This window comes from Patagioenas fasciata, chromosome 6 (assembly GCF_037038585.1).
Source record: "Patagioenas fasciata isolate bPatFas1 chromosome 6, bPatFas1.hap1, whole genome shotgun sequence".
Classification (NCBI taxonomy): domain Eukaryota; kingdom Metazoa; phylum Chordata; class Aves; order Columbiformes; family Columbidae; genus Patagioenas; species Patagioenas fasciata.
Genome location: NC_092525.1, coordinates 31,552,216 through 31,571,677, shown reverse-complemented (window position 1 = coordinate 31,571,677; position 19,462 = coordinate 31,552,216). Strand labels below are relative to the sequence as shown.

At 35.9% G+C, this 19,462-nt stretch overlaps 1 protein-coding gene across 1 annotated transcript in view; it reads right to left on the bottom strand.

Moving 5' to 3' along the window:
• BCAR3 (BCAR3 adaptor protein, NSP family member) overlaps positions 1 to 19,462 on the bottom strand; it is a 108,698-nt gene that overhangs the window by 63,249 nt on the left and 25,987 nt on the right. The window contains exon 2 of the mRNA XM_065842318.2: positions 11,094 to 11,205. The gene's annotated coding sequence lies outside the window, so the exon portion shown is untranslated. The remainder of the gene's footprint in view (positions 1 to 11,093; positions 11,206 to 19,462) is intronic.

The following is a 19,462-nucleotide window of genomic DNA, read 5'->3' as shown; positions in this document are numbered from 1 at the left end:
GTCTTGCTATTTGGTCTGTCTTAGGTCTGGAGACATGAGGTCTTTCAGAAGTTCCCAAAGAGCTATCTTTTATGAGTCAGAGTCAAGAAGCCTTGCAATTCCTAGCCTCGGAAAAGTTTGCAAGCAGAAATGCCCCATGGCTGATGATCCTGGAAATAATGCTGTAGTAAAGAAGGAGAGTTTGAGGAGTTATGTAAACCTTAGCTCATGCAGTGACAAACTGGAGCACGAACGTGCCCTGGCATGCTGGAGTTTCTAGCTACAGCACATTTAATTTTTACAGACCTAGAAGAGTACAAACTGGGTACATGTAATACCAGGTGTCTGATCTTCATTTACTACTGGCTAAAAATTTTAGTTCTGACAAATCAGTATTATACAATAGGCACTGGTTTACTTTTGAACTCTTCTAATCTGAAGATCACTATGGTAAATCTTAAGACAGAAAGAAACTGAAACTTTTGGAAGGATTTGGAAAAAAAAATCACTGTAGCTATCAAAAGTTTTCAGAGCTGCAGAACTCCATGTGTTTTGAGTTGGCTAGTATCAATCACTGCTAGAATAAAAAAACTAAGTGCAGTCCATGTCAGATATAATACAAGAAAACTGAGTATCATGTTTAACAAAAACCAATTAGTAATTTAAAAATTAGTAAAAATAAATTATTGCACATATTATGCGACAATAATATGTTGTGTTCCTCCCCCTCCTTCAATTTGGTATTGAAAATCATATCAAACAGCTTGTGCTGGCATAGATTAGACAGTTTTGGTAAATGGCAATACCAGAAAGAATCCAGACAAAGTTTTATGGGTTCCTTTTTACCAGGGGCTCTATCTTCCTCTCTTTGCTTCTAGCAGAGGAAGAACTCCTACTTATGGAGCTAAGATTTCCTTGGAAGTTCTGTTTTCCCATGTTTCTGTAAAAAGTCTCAAATACAAGAGAATTAACAGTCTCTCTTTGCATATGACAGATGTTGGGGAGTTTTTCACTTAGAATATAAGTGATGTAGAGAAAAGGATAAACAGAAGGCCAGAAAGGAATCTGGAACTTTCAACAGATGAAACAGTAGTCAGAGGTGTATGTTTACAACTTTGTAAAAGCATCTACATTTCTGACCTCCTTAAACAGAAATGGCAAGTACCTTGTATCTCTCAGTGACAGCAAAATAGACCACACAGGTAGCAATACCACCTCTAACTATTATGCAGATGAAAGTGTGCAAAGAAGCCTCCTCTCCATCTATTGGCAAAGCTACCAGAATACTTCAGCAGTAGCCTGGAATCTCCCAGGTTGACACTACATACCACTGCTCCAAAGCACTCTGGTTGTGTTTGTAATGTTTCAAAGTGAAGCAAAACAACCAGAATGAGTAAAAGGGCTTTATACGAGAGTGACAAAGGCAAATATTTGTGTTTGACAAGGCAAAAGCGGTTATGGGTTTATGCTAATTATTTTGGCCATCTAATAAAAACATACAAGGGAGTCCCTCAGTTATTTTATGCTTTCTCTCCTCTGAAAATGGACTCGTCTGTGTTTATATTGTCACAAGCAAGTATCTGTACTGCTTGCTCAACTTTCCTCTTACTAGCTCACATCTTAGGTCTTCTATAAAATAAATGACAAGGAGAAGATCCACATGGCATATTTAACTTTACACTACTGTAGCAGAGCAAGAAACACAACATATACAGAAATGGTTATTTAAGAATTTAAACGCAAAATGCAAAAACTTTGTCCCATAAAAAGCAGGAAGTTATGGAATATTAGTAACATTTAATCTAATTCAGGTTTTGCATGTTATTTTATAGTCACCCACAATAAATTCTATTAATGCATATATTTTATCTAAATCCATGAAGGCTGGCCTTCTTTGTATGACAAATGAAATCATAAAAGGTCTAAATATATACCCTATTAAAATTGCAATCTCTCTGTATAAGAAAACCTGTACAAGACAAAAAGGAAAGACTCTTTATACCTTTAGCCTCCCAGAGGAAAACACTCTAAAATGTTATTGAAATAATATTAAGCCATAAAATCCTATTAATCAGAATTCAGTTCAGTAAAAGATTATACTGGAAAAGCAAAGTTCTAGCTCTCAGAACACCTCAGAAAAATACTTCTTGTCACTTAGCTTTCTATTTGTCTTTTTACTCGCAATTCAACCAATGATGTATAGAGAAGTACGTAATGAATCTTTACAAATGGAGAGGGTCCAGAGGAGGGCCATAAAAATGATAAAAGATGGAACACCTCTCCTGTAAGGACAAGCTGAGAGAGTTGAGGTTGTGAAGCCTGTAGAAAAGAAGGCTGTAGGAGACCTTATTGCGGGCTTTCAGTACTTAAAAGTGGCCTATAAGAAAGATGGAGACAGACTTTTTAGCAGGGCCTGTTGCTATAGGACAAGAGGTGATGGTTTAAAAATAGAAGACGGGAGACTCGGGTTAAACATAAGGAAGAAATTTTTTACAGTGAGGGTGGTGAAACACTGGCCCAGGCTGCCCAGAGAGGTGGTAGATGCCTCATCCCTGGAGACATTCAAGGCCAGGCTGGACAGGGCTCTGAGCAACCTGACCTAGGTTGAAGATGTCCCTCATTGTTCATTGCAGGGCGATTGGACCTGTGAAGGTCCCTCCCAGTCCAAATTATTCTATGATTCTACGATACATACATAAACATTTTAGTAGTAAAATGATAGAGAGCTTTTCAAAATAATTCTATATTTAAATTAATGGTTATAAAGGAACTAAGAAATAGCTTCCATGACTGGCAATATCCGAGGTATGTTTTTATTATATCAAAATAGACATTTCCATCTACATATTTACATTATCCTCTCTAAGGATAACGTTTCTGCCACACTGAAGGAGCTAGTCACATAATGGTGGGATTCCTCAACACATCTGAAACACAATTCTTTTATTATAGGTCATAAGACATAATAATAAAACCACACTCCTACAAAGTGTAGCATCATATGGTAACATGCTTAAATATCACTCTGTCCCAGTCCTGCACAGCATCAAACCCTGCTTTAGTTGTATTAAAGGATACTTAGAAAACCATGGTCCCTTCCTGGAGCGCTACTCTCTAAGTACTGGGCTATAGCTTTTAGGACGTCTCTCTTGAACTGCTGATTGTTAAAGGACAGAGTGCTATGCCTCATGCTCTGGGAAGGAAGTTCTTTTTGTGTAATACAGGAGTCAGATTACACCTAATTTGTCATCAGTTTCTCTCATACCAGAAGAAGCTACTTCTAGAAGAGGATATGTTATTTCCTGGCTTCTTCAGAATGCCAAACAAATATTTCCAAGACTACAAAATGGTGCTGGTTAGCCACTGATATTATTCCTACAAGCACAGACAGAAGCACAGTCCATATTTTGCTTTACTTGGGAGTGGTTTAGTACCCAAATTTTGAATGCATTTTGATTTCCTATTGGGACAAGTCCAGGCAAGCTGCAGGCCCCACCCTCTGACTCTACAACTTCCCTGGAACAGAAAACAAAAGCTACATGTCAAAGGAAGCAAAGCATGCTGTGAATATATGAATGGATACTGGCCTAGGTTGCAGGACACCAAGATCCAGAATGTGCTGCAGAGCACATCAAAAGGTAAGATACAGGCAAAGGGATTATGGGAAGAGTATTTATAGCTCTTTGTATTCATACCTTTTTGAAACTTCATTCTTGTTAGATTAAATGCTTAGAGCAGGGGTGTCAAACTCATTTTCACCTGGGGCCACATCAGCGTCGCAGTTGCCTTCAAAGGGCTGAATGTAATTTTAGGACTCTGTAAATGTAACTACTCCTAGATGCTGGCTTAGAGGCTGAGAACATACTTGGGAAAGCATCACTATGGGCTGGTGTGCTCTTTCACGTTTCATTTGACACCTACTTTGCCACTGTCTGATACAAGATCCTGGCCTTGAGCACCTATCAGTTTGACTCAGTACATGGCCATGTGGTCTTCTGTTGGTGAAACACTGGTAGTAACTACCTTCAGAACTGCTAACAATTTTGCACTTAGGAAGAAAGTCTGCAGAGACTGGAAACATTTTTCCACTTGTGTACTTTGATTGTCAAGGAAATGAAATATAGTTATAAGTCCTAAGCAAATATTTGAGATCATCGGGATTTGGAGAAAAGGAAACAAATGCTTTCTTGAAATTTGGAAGGCTGCACTCAAAAGAAGAGATGAAATGTTCCAGGCCAACTGCAGATGTAGCTTTTAGGCACAAATTCATTCCACCAGCTGTCAGCATTTGCTGAGCAACCTGCCAGGAAGTCAACCATCCTGGGATATCTCTGTAATCAACAAAAAAAATATAGGCACCTACATACAGTAATACAAATTGAAAGTGGACTGAATAATCTACTGAATTCATCTGTCTCTTTCTAATGCCTAGAGTGAGCACAGAATCACTCTACAACACCTTCAGCTGTGGCTCCCCTTTAGGTAGCGTGGCTGTTTCAGGCACCAGGGCTCAGCTCTGCTGTCTCTTCCTTGGCCATTCATACTCTTACATGTGTTGGTGCAACGGAACAGTGAAGTGGTATGAAGACTTGATCTGGATGAATTGGAGGGAAAAGAGTTGTTTTTCAGTCAGATAAATTTCTCAATGGGGTCCCCATGCAGCTGCAGGATAGTTTTACTGACAACAAAAGGAATTATGCAGAGACATGACAAAGCAGCTAAAGGAAAGCTGAAGAGGGAAAAGACTGCTTAGGCTGGCATTTTGGAACCCCAGCTTCAATTAAGGTCAAGAGTCAGTGCCACAGCAGCCTTTCAGTTTTCTAATACAGATGAAAAATATCAGAGCTCCATTATTCAAAGCACTGATCCACTATAAAATTCATTCTGCTAGACTGAAGTGGTTTAACAATTTTGAATGGTTATTTTTCTACTGATTAGCTAATGCTACTCATGTCAAACGCGTTATTCTAATAACTTCCCTACCATTGGCTAGCATAAAGATAACATAAAAGTGTAAAGGCAGTGAACTTCGTATTGTGTACTCTGCCTAATTCAACAGATAGGTGATCATGTGCACATATTTAATCCAGGTCAAATGTGTTGCTGGTCATTATGTCAATGCATCTTGGTATTAACAACTGTGGAAACACAGCCCAAGCAGTTAGACAAGATGAATCCAAATCTTAGTGTAGTGAGATATGTTCTGTTCAAAGTAGTTTCAAAACCAGTTATCATTTTAGAAAATAGAAAGCATTTTGGCTATTTTTTTTTCCAAAACTTCGCCTCCCTGTACAAAGAAATGTTTAGTCCTATAAAATTAACCTTGTGAAAATGCTTACATATTAAAGTGACTTATCACATCAAGCACTGTCTGCAAACTGTTGAACCAGCAACAAATACAATGCTGTTGTTTAACACTCAGAATAACAGCAAACAGAATAATATAGCCTTTGCTCTGTGCTAGTAAGTACACTAGTATTTCTTTAACACTTTTTTTTTGTTTGTTTTTTCTAATGTCTGACTTCAGTACAGCTCAGTGCTGGAAAAGAAGCATTTCAGTGTAACTGATTAGGCACTTTGCTCCTAGACACAGCACTCTGTCAAAGACAGACACAAAGCAAAACCATTTCATAATAGGCTGGAGACTAGATAACAACCATTAGTCCCTACTGTGAAAACAAAACAGTCTGCACTCATGTATGACTGAATGAACTGATCTGTTTTGCAGCCTTCCCAGAATTCTTTAATACAATAGGTAAAGCTATCTAGGATGTAAATATCCTGGTGTAAACAGGCCAACTCAGAAAGCAATTCAGCTCTTTTTGTTTTTTGTTTTTTTTTTTCCAAGCACATAATTAAACTATACATTTAATTGCTTTCATTAGCCAAAACCAGAGGATGAACAGAAACACTGCTCACCAAGATAAATGCCCATAGAAATATTAACCACCACTACTTTTACCTGAACTTAGCTTACAGAATTCTAGCACTTCACTGCCAAATAAAAATAAACAAATGGCATCATGCTGTTTCCTTGCAAGATAAATGTCCAGAGATCAAGAAATTTATACACTCTACTTTGGAGATAAAAAGTTTGAATCAAATTCACCGAAATCATCAGCAGTACAGCAAGATCAGATTTAGCTTAACACATCTGAAGCCAAACAATCTATAGTTGTTGAATCTGTATTAATAGTTGAATCTATATTAACAGAATTCAGAATATTCCATTGAGTTATTTGAAATGTTGCATAACTATCTATAAATTAATTCACCATGTGAATGATGTTTGAACAGTCCTTTCCTCTGAAACAATGTTACATTAGGAACTGTAATATATGCCTCATTCCAGCACCTGGAAATTACAAAATGCATTTCCAAAACCACATGAATATAGACTCTGATTGAAATACATCTAGTTTCACACTGCAATAATCAACTTGAATAATTTCCTAATCTGTTGACAGTAGCAGTTACAAATACATCATATTTATATTCATATTTTAGGAAAGTTAAACCAAAGAACTGTAGAAGTTATGTAACTATTAAACCAAATCTGAACTCCTCAGCAAACATTGAGAAAATACACTGATGTACTTGTACACAACCAATTCTAGTTTCTCCTGAAAAGTTCAAGTAGCTAAACACACTTTATGAATATTCGATTTTTACCCATGCTCCAAAAGTCTTTTTATTTTAACCAAGAGAGGGTAAAAGCAGGAATGTTAGCCAAGTAAATCACTGCTTACCATTACATTTGTAAAAGCAGTGATCTTTAGAATTTTTGGGCAGACTGCATAATATCCATATCTTGTTAACTGTTCTCAAAATACCCTGTACATTAAGTCATAGTTGGGTAATATCTCACTATATCCTTTCACCCAGAATGTCTTACTGGGCTTGTTCCAGTTCTCACAAACTTGAGTTGAATTTTGATACTGAATGGATAAAAGCATCATAAAAGCAACGAAAGATGTAGTGATCAAGTCTGAATTCATAGCAAAGTCCGCAGTGGAAAATGAGGGTCAAAACTGCCTGCGCAAGTACTCTTCCTCTCCTCTCACTAGAGGTGAGGTGGCATATACACAAACCACCTTGGTTTAGACCTTTTGATATGATCTTTCCAAGCAAGGAAGACATTAATGACACAATTCTTCCATTAGTTATGGTCTGCTAACATTACTGGAGCTTTTTAAGCTTAAGACTGTGAGAGCAATAGAAAGTGAAATAAAAGCGAAGCCTTTTCTGAATGACAACTTCTAAAAAATGTACAGATTATATTATTATTGAAAACCCTGCCAAAACATCAATGTGACTGTCGATGTGAAGTGTCCTTGTGATCTGAATTCAGAGCAGTATCCTAGGCTGAATCGGCACATCAGTTTATAATCTCCTTGTGACAGGAAAGCTTGGGTTGCCTTAACTCATTCTCTTAGCCTACAGGAGACAGCATGGAAATCTCACCTCTCTTTTTTTCTACCTCCTGAAGCAGCAGGATGCTGGAAATGATGTGTGTTCAGTGGACTTGATTTTCAATTATCATTTTTCTAAGATCAACTTCTGCAGGATGGACTAGTCCAGCAGAATTCAATTTTATTTCAGAGAGGTTTTCTGTTTCTGATACTGTAAGCTACGTAACAGCAAACATAAGCATATTCACGTGTTACATGAAGCCCCTTTATTGTGATAAGCTATGTCACTGAAGGGATGAAAAATTTTTCTTTTAAAATACTAATTCATCCTCTCTAATTTTTTTCTCAAAACAAAACTGGTCAAGAGAACTATGACTACTTTCAACAACAAAAACCAAAAGAGCTAGTATGGCAATTGCAATTAAGCTAATGAAGGAAGATAAATCTCCAAGTGAAGTGAGGGACATCATAATATCAGAAAGGGAGGTTTTGGATATGCAAGAGGATATTCACTATTATTAATAGATAACATGGGCTGTGACACTGTTTTGAAAAACATGAATTTCCAAACAGTGCATTTGGGTAATCAAACCTGAATTGTTCTCATTTATTCCCCTTTCTCACCACAAAATTATTACTATTTTATTTTCAAAATAAGCTGCTGAATAACTCAAGGCATTACTTGGAAGTCAGTACAAAAGTTCAATTTTATGTTAATTTATACGTACATTTCATTTGATGATGATATCTTTTAGAGCAAAACCAAAACACATCCAAAGCAGAAAATTTACGTCAAATTGATTTACTTTTATTTTTACTGTTCTGTAGAGGATGTTTCAAAAAGATGGACCCAATTTGAAATCACTATATCTCTGCAATCACGAACCATCCATGAATGAAACTCTTACCACTTGAAAGGGCAGGTCATAGAGTTTCTCATGATTACTGCTAGATATAAATTTTTGTGTAATTGCCATCGTGAAACATACTGCTTTGAAACTGGGTCCATCTTTGTGAAACACCCTGTATTTTCCCTGTAAATCGGATAAACAGAAATCCATAGGATGTACCCAATTTTGTTGCTGGCAAGTCATATTATTAAAAGTAGCCTTTTCTGATGGGGATTTGACAGGTCAGGGCTAGGACCCTAAAATATTAAATCACATTGTTTCACTGTGTAAATAAGACAATGGGCACAGAATTTCTACTCTAAGTGATCCACTGATTTTGAAATAGTATTTTTTAAACTTTTCTTTCAAAGTAAAACCACTGTAAACCCATGACATTCTTTGATTTCATCTGAGTAGTCCTCTAGTTGTTGAACGCCTCAATTTTTTATGTCACTAGCTATAACAATTTCAAAATCTGTTAGGGAAATTTAGCTGTGCCTGAAAATATCATACTAAGTGTTTGTCAAATGATACTTTATATGTACCTAATTACATGAAAGACGGGAGCTGAATAATTACTGTTGCTTTACCCCTTTCTAGGTTGACCCAAATGCAAAAATTGGTACTAATGATGAATTCACGTTTCAGTAGAAAGGATTTTTCAGTTTTGGTAGCAGTGACAGAAGCTTCTACTTCTCATAAAAACCCCTAACATCCTCCCCCTCAATCCCCAAGAACATCCTCCAAGAAAAAAACACACAGAAAGAAGTGCAAATGCATCCTTGTTCTTCAAGCTTTAGCAAAAAGCTTGTAAGAAGGAACACAAAATAGGTTGGTGTTAACTCCAGTGCTGAATGGCATATGCTCAGAGTAACACAGTGAGAGCTTTTATAGAGACCTTTTTGTGTTTGTTTTTTTTTTTTTTTTTTTTTGTGTGTGTGTGTGGTTTTTGTTTGTTCGGGTTTTTTTAGTAGCTTTAAAGAACTTGTTGAATTTTGCAGCAGACAACAGTAATATGCGCAAATTTTATTTGTCAGGGAGAAGAGTCTCCCGCCTTGAAGTTCTCTTTCTTCATTCAAGATCATAAACACTTTCTACTCTGCCTTAAGAACTGGCTAGATCAGTTGACTGAAACCCAAGAACTCTGTCTTCTACTGCCATTAATTTATTACTTAACTAAGAACAATTTAATTCAAGAATCTGTGCATCACTGTCCTCAGCAAAATGGATATAATCATACCTTCTACTGCAGAGATAAAAACTCCAGTGTAAATAGTTATTAGTAATTATTTTTAAAAGTAGAAGACATCAAAGGCAATTACTTAGACTTTCAGGAACTTAGAAGCTTGGTTCCACACGGTTCTTAAGTGTATGGCTAGTATTAAACAGGTTAGTATGTATGCGAGGTCAGGGAAACCAGGCATTTCATCAAATTAAAGTTTTGTTTCAGGAAAATATTCAGTTTGGCTGAGGACCTAAGAAATGGTATAACACTTGTAACCTACAGATATTGGAGAACTGAAGCTATGACTCATGGCCTTGAACTTAAAAAAAGTTCATTTTATCCAGAATGATGCACTAAGCCTATTTTTAAGTTTTGCACTTCAGCAAAAACTTTTTACAGGCAGGTTCTAGGCTTGGTAAGCTGTAAACTGTCTTTGCTGCAGGTTTATTTTTTGGGTTTTTTTTCACTGTCCGAACACCTTTCCCATGGTTCTGTATTACTGTCTTCTGTGTTATAATGGCAGTTTGAGTCATATAATAACATTTTCCAGTGTGCTTTTAAGTCTTACTGACTGAATTCATTTGGGAAAGTAGAAAATGTTTTCCTTTTCCCCTACCCTGTGAAAAACTCATATTTAAAAACCTCTTATTTTTATTTTGCTTGGATTGTGAGATTATTATGACACTCATGAAGAACTCGGGTACACAAGCAGCACAAATGTGACACAAAAGCCAGTTTTAAATAAACTTTAGTGCCACTTCATGAAACTTTGATGAGTTACAAAAAAGAAGAGGAGGGGGGGAATTATTTGAAAGTGAATCCAATAATATTTTGAGTTGATGAGAATATTCAGTTGTATTTTTTACATCTATTGTCTGAATTAGTTAGCGATATGACGGGACATAATTAAAGCACGTCAAAGCAGCATTTAACTGATTAAATATTACGGAACTGTTAATAAATTTGTACACGGATTATAAGAACTGAAAACAAGAAACTGACAATAAAAAAGAAATTTTGATCAAGTAGGACCTGTGGGAAACAGGCTTCCTAAAAAATTTTAAATAAATTTCTAGGAATATTCAAGATGACTGATATAAGGTTCTTCTGTAATGTAGTATTTGCTCAATAGAGAAGATTATTCTTAAGCCACATAGTATCCATTTACCTAGAAACAATTTCATACAACAATTGGCATATAAGTTTATATTTTATCTAGTTCTGAATTTTAAGAAAGAAACTTGTTAACTTTTGTAGAACAAAAGTCATCTGTGTATTCTTGCTCTGATGAGCATGCCCATTTATTAAAATCTGAGACAGCCAAGACTAATATAGGACAAGCAGTGTTGGAAACAGTAAAATGTTCATTTTATCTAGATTGCCAGTAAGTGACTCTATTTCTCTATGAGTTTTAGTACACAGTTACAAAAGACATTTGTTTTATTTTTCCCCTTTCCTAAGACAAAAGCAAACTATCAGCCTTTAGATTTTTTGCTCTAACATCGTCTCATAGAACATTAATCACTTGCATTGTATCACCTTGCTTGATGTTTTCTCAAGAATTTAATTTAAAAAGCCAGTTCTTACCTCTGCACCATCATATTGTTTGAAGAGCGTGCAATATTCTGCAAGACCAAGCTGGGTTAGAAATTGATAGATCCCTCATTATCTAGCCCCTCATCTCACAGTGCCTTTGACTCTGAAAAACAAAACCAAAGCCCAATTACAAATACTATTGCTTAGGAATGTTAAATGACTGAACATCTCAGAAGACACTTAATAGCATAGAAGTTCAACCATTATGGCCAAAGAGATTAATACTTTCTTGGCTCCTTGCCAGCAGGTAGTTAATGAGGTAGTTATCTATGCATTAAGATTATTACATTTATTTCATTGTTTCATTGTAATCCTCATATAAACAGGGAATGTTGAAGGCTGTATTTTGTTTAGCTCTCACAGATGAATTCTTCTTTTAGAAGATGAATCAGAGTCACTCAAGACTGCACTATAAATTAAAAACACTCAGCCTTTTAATCAAAGAGAACATTCCTCAATATGCTTATTCAGTGATGATGACATTGTTCTCACACACGTAACACATATGACTAAATACACAAAAAGAAGAGGAACAGCAAAAAAAGCAGTGTTATCTGTAGGCATATGAAGGAAGTGAATGAAACTGCATATTTTGTAAGACAGTCAAAATGAAAAAGATTCTGTGGTGAGCGTTTGTTCAAGGTGCAGACAGAGCTAGAAGTCTACCATATCTACTATATCTATGACAAAGGCAACTCAGAGATTTTTTTACCATTTGATCCCTATCATGATGTCACCTGAATGTGAGGTATGTGTAAATAAAAATACTTTTTGTTACTTTTTTTCCAATGGCTAAAATGAAATAGAAGATAGACATTAAGATGGACACACGATAGACATAGGGAGTCAAAAGACAGACACATAAAATATTCTCCATGCTTCACTGATCCATGTAAGCAGTTACGTACGATCCACATAAACAAAAACAAGCCTCCAAAGAATTGCTGAGTCTGTGAAGAGATTTCTATTTGCAAGTTTGAGCATATCCTAAGTAAATTCAAGGATGCCCAATTCTAAATCTGCAGCTTGTGACCTGAACATTTCCCATCAGAGCACTGATGCCATAAGCAGGAAACTCTCATGTTAAGACATGTAGTGTCTTTAATAATATATTTTTGATACTTTTTTTTTTTTAAATTTGAAGATTTTCCTCACATCTATACTCCAGGAAAAGTACTTGCTCATTAGGTCTGTATCAACCAACTGGAATTATGACCTTCCAGCCACAAGTCACTTGTTCCAGCACATCTGTCTACTCTAAACATGTGACAAGAAGCAGTCCAAAGGCTGACGTGTTATGGTTATCAAAGAGCCAGTGTTGCTTTCTATCAGATAGAGAAAGCTGTTTAGCATTTTTATAATTCTTGGAAAAGTAGAAAAGTCCTGAAGCTTTTTTTTTTTTAAATACAAATTGCAAAACCAAAAATACCGCCCTGCAGAAAGGCAGGCCACAATAGCAGTGTTACCTGTGCTAAAGTACAATACATTCCTAGAAATATTTTAAAAGTATTTAAATTAGAACAAGCACCATTAGTAAGACACACAATGTTTTGGACCAGACATTGTTTTGGAAGCCACTATGAATTTTGCCTCAGTGGTCAACCTTGGAAACAAGTCAACATAGTTACTTCAGAGACATATACACCATTACATTGTGGAAGTTGTAATCCTGGATATCGTCACTTCATCATCTGTTAAACAACAAACTCACTAATTTGCAAATCATGTTGTGAAATCCCTCTATCCTCCACTGGAATACTCTGCTTTATTGCAGGTTTTTTATTATTGTGAAAATATTGCAAGCTATTGATGACAGTATACAACTAAACAATGGTGGTATTGCAGTAATTAAGAGCACCTTGTGGAGTTACATCAATCAGAAAATCTCCACACTTAATGGACACACCACAAAAGAATTTATTTGAAGAATTTTAAAGCCACAGAGAACATTCTTGTGTGAGGCAAGGACAAGCTCAGCCACTGAAATCTTTCATTTACCGATGTGGTTTAAACAGGTACTCTGAGACTGCAAGATGGTCAGCATGAAAGGCATACGATTTTCAGAGACATAAAAGGAAAACACAGTTAGTTGGCTAGGACATAAGTAAAACTGTGGACTTCTCTGGTTCATACACTTCTCATTCTGTCAGACTTTAATTTTGTTGTCATAAAGAAACTTGTTTTCAAAACTGTTTAACAACGTTACTAGGATTATATTTTGAAGACTACAAATGTTATATCTAATTTTGAATATTTAGCTTTCATGCTAGTACATGACAATTAAAAAACACCTCAAAGAATTGGTGGAACGTCACCACACTTAAGAGAAATTCTGCAATAAGCATGAAAGGAATCCCAGAATTTCCACAGAGCAACATTCTCTTTAAACAATATAGTGATAAACAGAAGCTATCTAATCTTACTTGGCCAGCTCCATTTGCTCTGTTATTAATGTATACCAAATGAAAAAACCCAACCAACTAACAAAAAACAAACCAAAAAACCACTCTTAATCTCCCTGTCTCCAAACCCTCATAGCAAAGGAAATTCAAGTGCAAGCAGAAAATGACATTAACCTTACATCAGAAGATACTTAGAGATACAAGATGCATTGTTTCCATACACCTCTGAACCTGGTTATTTTACGGTATACTTTTATGTGCTATTAAGTCATTGTTGACATCTGTGTATATTTTTCCCTAATGTTTTAATGAGAAAATTGTTTCTACAGCTGAAGGAAAAAAAAAAAAATCTCCTTTCTCCCACAAGATAACTAAATGCCTTTCTGATCCTTCTGCTAGCAGTAGTTTTGGTGAAGAAAGGTAACAGAAACATTAACTCAAACACCTCTTATCTAACCAATATTACACTTAATTGGATGCAGGGTACAACCTAGTGGTCAGAACACAAGATATATTCAGAGCCTGGTCAAGTTTAAGAGTAAAATGGAACTACAAAATAAAGTGTAAGACCGTAAACACATCATTATGAAAATTGGTTTTATGCAGAGGGAGTTTCCTATTATTCTTCTACTTTTACACTATTTTTTTCTGAAAATAGATTCAACTCTTGCTTAGGGCATGCAATGCCAATATTTTTAACATCCAGAATATGATTATAAACACACCAGCAAGGTGTGTGGCAGATGTTAGCAGATGTTCCCCTATTGATAAATGAATATCCTTCTTTTCCAGAGCAAGGAAGGAAACAAAACTATAAAAGGACAGCATGTATTAGGGGGCAATAAAAGATCTATGTTTTATTAACCTGTACCAAACACTGTCACTTCCTGTACATCTCAGGTTTCCTGCAATAAAGAGACCATCATAGGTTTAAGTCAGGTCACCAGATTTTTATGTGGTAAAACCATGGCTACTCCATGAGTTGCTTATATTTATTCAGGGAGACTTTTTCTTCCATTATTACTTGAAATACTCAAGAGTGAAGTTATAGTATTTTGAAATCCTTATTTTGAAGGTCTTGCAGTACTACCCACAGAATTTATACAACTTATGTTTTTTTACATCAAAATACACAATCGAAATCCAGCTTAAGTTTGTACAGTTCTGTTTCTGTACACCAGCTGTTCAGAGACTTTTACAAAATGAAGTTGCTGTCAAAAAGTTACCAAATGGTAATAATGGGAGGTTCCTAGGTTGCACTCTGATCTACTGAACTGAACTTAGCTTTTACTTTCAGAGTGCTTTTCTGTATTATCTTAAGAACATGCACACTTGCAGTCATACATAATGGGACATATTTGAAGTAAAAAACATAGTAAAAGCATAGAGAAAAGTGGTTTATATGTAGCTTTTAAATCCAACTGTTCATAATGCAATGTTTTACTACACATGTAATTAATTAGTTTTCTTCTATCCTCTATCACAATATCTCAGAATTATCAAAAGATGCTGCTGCTGTTGATTTGATATACTCCATATACAAGGTAAGTGACATGTAAGACCAGATTCGTAATTCAGCTATGGTTTTGTCAAATTAGCTTCATTGTAATTTTTGAAAAGTGGGTATGTGTGTATTTAACTTTCCTCCCTCTTGCCTCTTTCTTGGGCTTTCCAAACATCCTGACATTTCATTTTGAGCTTTTCCCTTAACTGTGACTATTAAAACATAATTTAACACTCTGAAATTCTCAAGTTTTCAAAATATTCTATGAAAAACAGGAAATTCGAAATAAATTGTAGTCTCTAGGAAATGCACTCAATTTTTGCCCTAAATGCAATTGACAAACGTAAGTTTGCAGCTTTGTCAAACATAAGCTGCAAGCTTCTTTTTATATTCATACTAGTTTGCAGTATATACAACAAGCCAGTCAGATATAGGTGAACTTTGTAGATATTTCACATTGCAACTACAACTAATTGCACTTTCCATCAAATGAGTTAAATAATTAAAGCGCAAGTCTGATACTCTTAGAGCATACAGTGACAACTCCTCCTAGTGGAAACATGTCTGACACAGCAAAATTCAGAAAAACACAGATTTCCTAGGTATAAATACCAGGCTTTTGCTGGCACTGGCTATCTCTGCATTTTTCCTGCCCTCTTCACCAATTTAAACTATAAAAGACTGATTCCATTTTTCAGTATCATACAAAAACACCTATGAGCTTTTAAGGAAGATGAAAATCAGTTTAAAGTTTGCTGCTATAATGGCATAACATGGTTTATTTATACAGCTACAAGAAAATGAGGTTTCAAATTAATCTTTTACGGTAGAACTATGTCTCACCACTACTTCTTAAAACTTTGGGTAAGACTGATGTGATGTAAAGTAACTTACATTTATTGTGAACAATGAAGCTCTGCTGATTCAATGGTGCTGGCAAATCAGCCCTCTGTGGCTCCTTTTTGTTTCCTCTTTCACTCATTCCAACTCATATCCACTGTGCCAGGAATGATTTCCATGTGAATGAACCCCCTGCATTCATCTGAATAGACTATTCTGTTCAACCAATTCCATCTCCAAGGGCTCAGACTGTCACAGACATTACACATGCTGTTAAGCTTGAACCTAAAGGAGTGCTTTTTACAATAATAGCTCCTAGCAGACAGAACTAGTAGGAATATGCAGTATCATGCAACGTATCAAGCAGACTATCAATACTCTAATTCATTTATTTTAATCCATGATTTTCTTCATGTTTCCTTGTTCAAATCATTCTTCAGCTATCATAATCAAAGGGTTGTTTTGTTGTTGGTGGTTGTTTTTGTGTGTGTTTTTTGTTTTGTTAATTTTGTCAAACTGTTGTGAAGGACTTAAGGATACCGAATATTCTGAAAAGAAACCATTAGCATAATTACTGTTAGCAGGCTAGGCACTGAAGTGTCACTTCTAACCTGGATTTTTAGTTCAGTCCAACATTTAGCAAATCTATTACAGACTACAGAGAAACAAACACAGAAAATTACTCGACTTGTATATGCTGTTCTCACCAATGTTTACATAAAGAGTCTACAAAATACCAATCAGGACTCAAATACATACTGACTTAGCAACTCAGCAACCACACTGCAGATTGTCATTCACAGCTAATTAAAGTGTGTGCCTTAGTATCTACTCAGACTATTGTGTCAGAATAATTCAGTTATATGGAATATACTTATTTGGTTTTCTCCTTGTGATAGAGTTCTGTTTTCCAGACATTTCACAAATAATACCACAAACACTGAGTTACTTTATTCTTCTGACAGACTTCAAACGAGGTATTTTCAGTTGGTAGAAAGCCAGTACCTATCACCAGTAGCTTAAAAGAAACAACTAAGACAGTGGTTCATGATTCTTTATGTACTGCTTATGGAAGGCATAGACTAACCACCCTTCTTTAACCTTCTTTATGTAACAGCAGTGCAACTTTCTCCAATTCATAACATCAACATATTTTTAATTACTAAGCAGAAGCTCTAAAACAGAAGCAGCAGTTTTTCATACAATCTTATTCAATGGGGAACATACTGTCACAGATATTTGGGTAGCAAAAGTATAAATAAGCTTAAAAGACAGTATGTGCAGAGAAAACTAAACAACAAAATCAAAAACTATTTAAAACAAAGATAAGCAAAATCCCTGAAAATTTTTACACAATGAACTACCAACAGCTGTGGTGATATCCTGGGGTAATAAGTATCCCTGTGTACTTACGTTCTTACGACACTTTTATAAGTGAGACTTATGAAGACACTGATATACTTCTCATCTGATTCCATGCAGATGTTGCATTTCATCTGGCACAAACCTGTTCCACTAGTGCAAATTAGTTCCAGGAATTCTGAAAGTGTCACTTTGCTCTTGCAGAATTTAACAATACTTGATCCAGCATATTGGCAATTCCCCAGCTCTATGCCCAGACTAGTTATGGCCTAAAGTAAACTGGCTAAAGTAAACATGAAGAGTGTACTGTGTATACTTATTGATTGACAGAAACGGTAAATGTTCATGCTTGATGCATCTCAGATTTGCTCTTGCAGGTGATTTGACACCAGTCAAATGATCAAGTATTAATGAACATAGCATTTCACCAGAAAATACTAGTACAAATCTCCAAATTTAATCCGTACATGCAACTTAGCAGATATTTTGAAGACTAGGGCTAATTGTAACAGCATTTATGTGATGCAGACTCTAGTTTAATAAATAGATAGAACTAAGATCATCAAGCACTTCAACAGGAAGTGTTGGTCACTACAATCTAGCAAGTCTTTCCTCTTTCTGTATGTCTATGTGGCCTTTTGTAGCTAGATGGGAATTCATTCTACCTGGACCTGAGGACAATCCAAACAGCTTAAGTGCCATGCTGAACTTGAGTAAGCATGCACTGTTAAAAATGCTCCACAGCTGCTTCTCAGCTTGACCAACCAGGGCCTGTAATGCACCCAATAGTAACAGGCTGCAAATGCATACACCATATAGTCAGAAATCCGGTTAAAGCTGGCATGCTAAGCTCTCTGGGGGCAGAGGGGATAAAGAGAAAATGAAATTACAGCTGTGATTCCAAGCTTAAATTTCACTTTAGACTAATCCAATTTAAAACATTCTAGTCCTGCTACTTTCAACTCCTCAACCACTTCATTCCAGAAGTAACTAACTTCCATTGCACCAAGTCTACCGTTTGCATGGTGAAATACTAAACTGGATATGTGAAATGGTCCTCTTTTACAAACCAAAGCAAACAAAACAAAATAATTGTTTCCGTGCAGATTGTGCATTTTCTAAAAATGTGCAGATCCAGGACTATTCAAATAAAGAGCCTATCTCAAATTCTTTAACTACAAGTCACTACTGCAATAGGTTTCTTAAATGTTTTATCATAGACACATCTTCATCTCTTCTGTCCTTCAGAATGGGAAGGAAATAGCAGGAGTTTCATATTTTTTAAATAAGGCTGCTCATACACAATATTTGACTTTACACACACAGAACTCCTGAATCAGGCCCCACAGTTTTTTGTTTAAAAACAACATGCTTTTCATTTGCCTTCCGGTGCTTGAACTTTTATTTCTTTCAAGTTATTCTGCAAATAATATAACTTTTTTAAAAGGCTGAAATATCCATACAACCATATAACTCTAGGAATTGAGCACTACTTAACCTACCAAATGAGATGTGATAAGAATCCAACTGCAGAAGCAATAATAACAAAATAGAGCACAGGTGTGCGTTTGCTAAATGATAGCCAATGGACAAACACATGCTCTCTTTTCAAGTTGTGCTTCATTATGCCCCTATTTTGCAGTTTATTGCAGTGTAACCAAAGAAGGGACTGTGCTGGCACTCCTCACATATGCCAGTGCTAAATCAATCTTTTTAGCTTAAGACACTGACAAAGGTGCTTTGAGCAAACCTGGCTGATTTTGTGTTGAAATGGATTAGAAGTCTCAATTCATCTGAGTTGGTTTCTTCTTTTCTGCAACAGCTTAGTAGCCTTGAGCCTTTCTACTTTGCAACCTGCCTTTGCTCTCATGTACACGTATTCTTACTGCTTGGCTGCTCTGAATTTTTGAACTGTGTAGTTAACAACAAGAATAATCTCTTCCTTCTTTTTCTCTCCCTCCCACTCCTCTCCATTATTCTGGTACCCCAAGCTGCAAGGGCATGCCTGGTATGTTTTCCTAGCCACCCATGCACTCCTTTTCTTGGCTTTTATTTTACAATCTCAAGCACAGCCCCTAATGTAAACTACTGCTATTTAATTAAATAATGGATTAAGAGGAAAAAACACTAGCCAAAACATTTAATGTTGATTACTTAGATTATAACTGTTCCAATTATGTACTGAATCTCACAAACCCAACATATACCTAATGATAAGATCTAAGAGAACAGGAAAAACACATTCGTGCTAA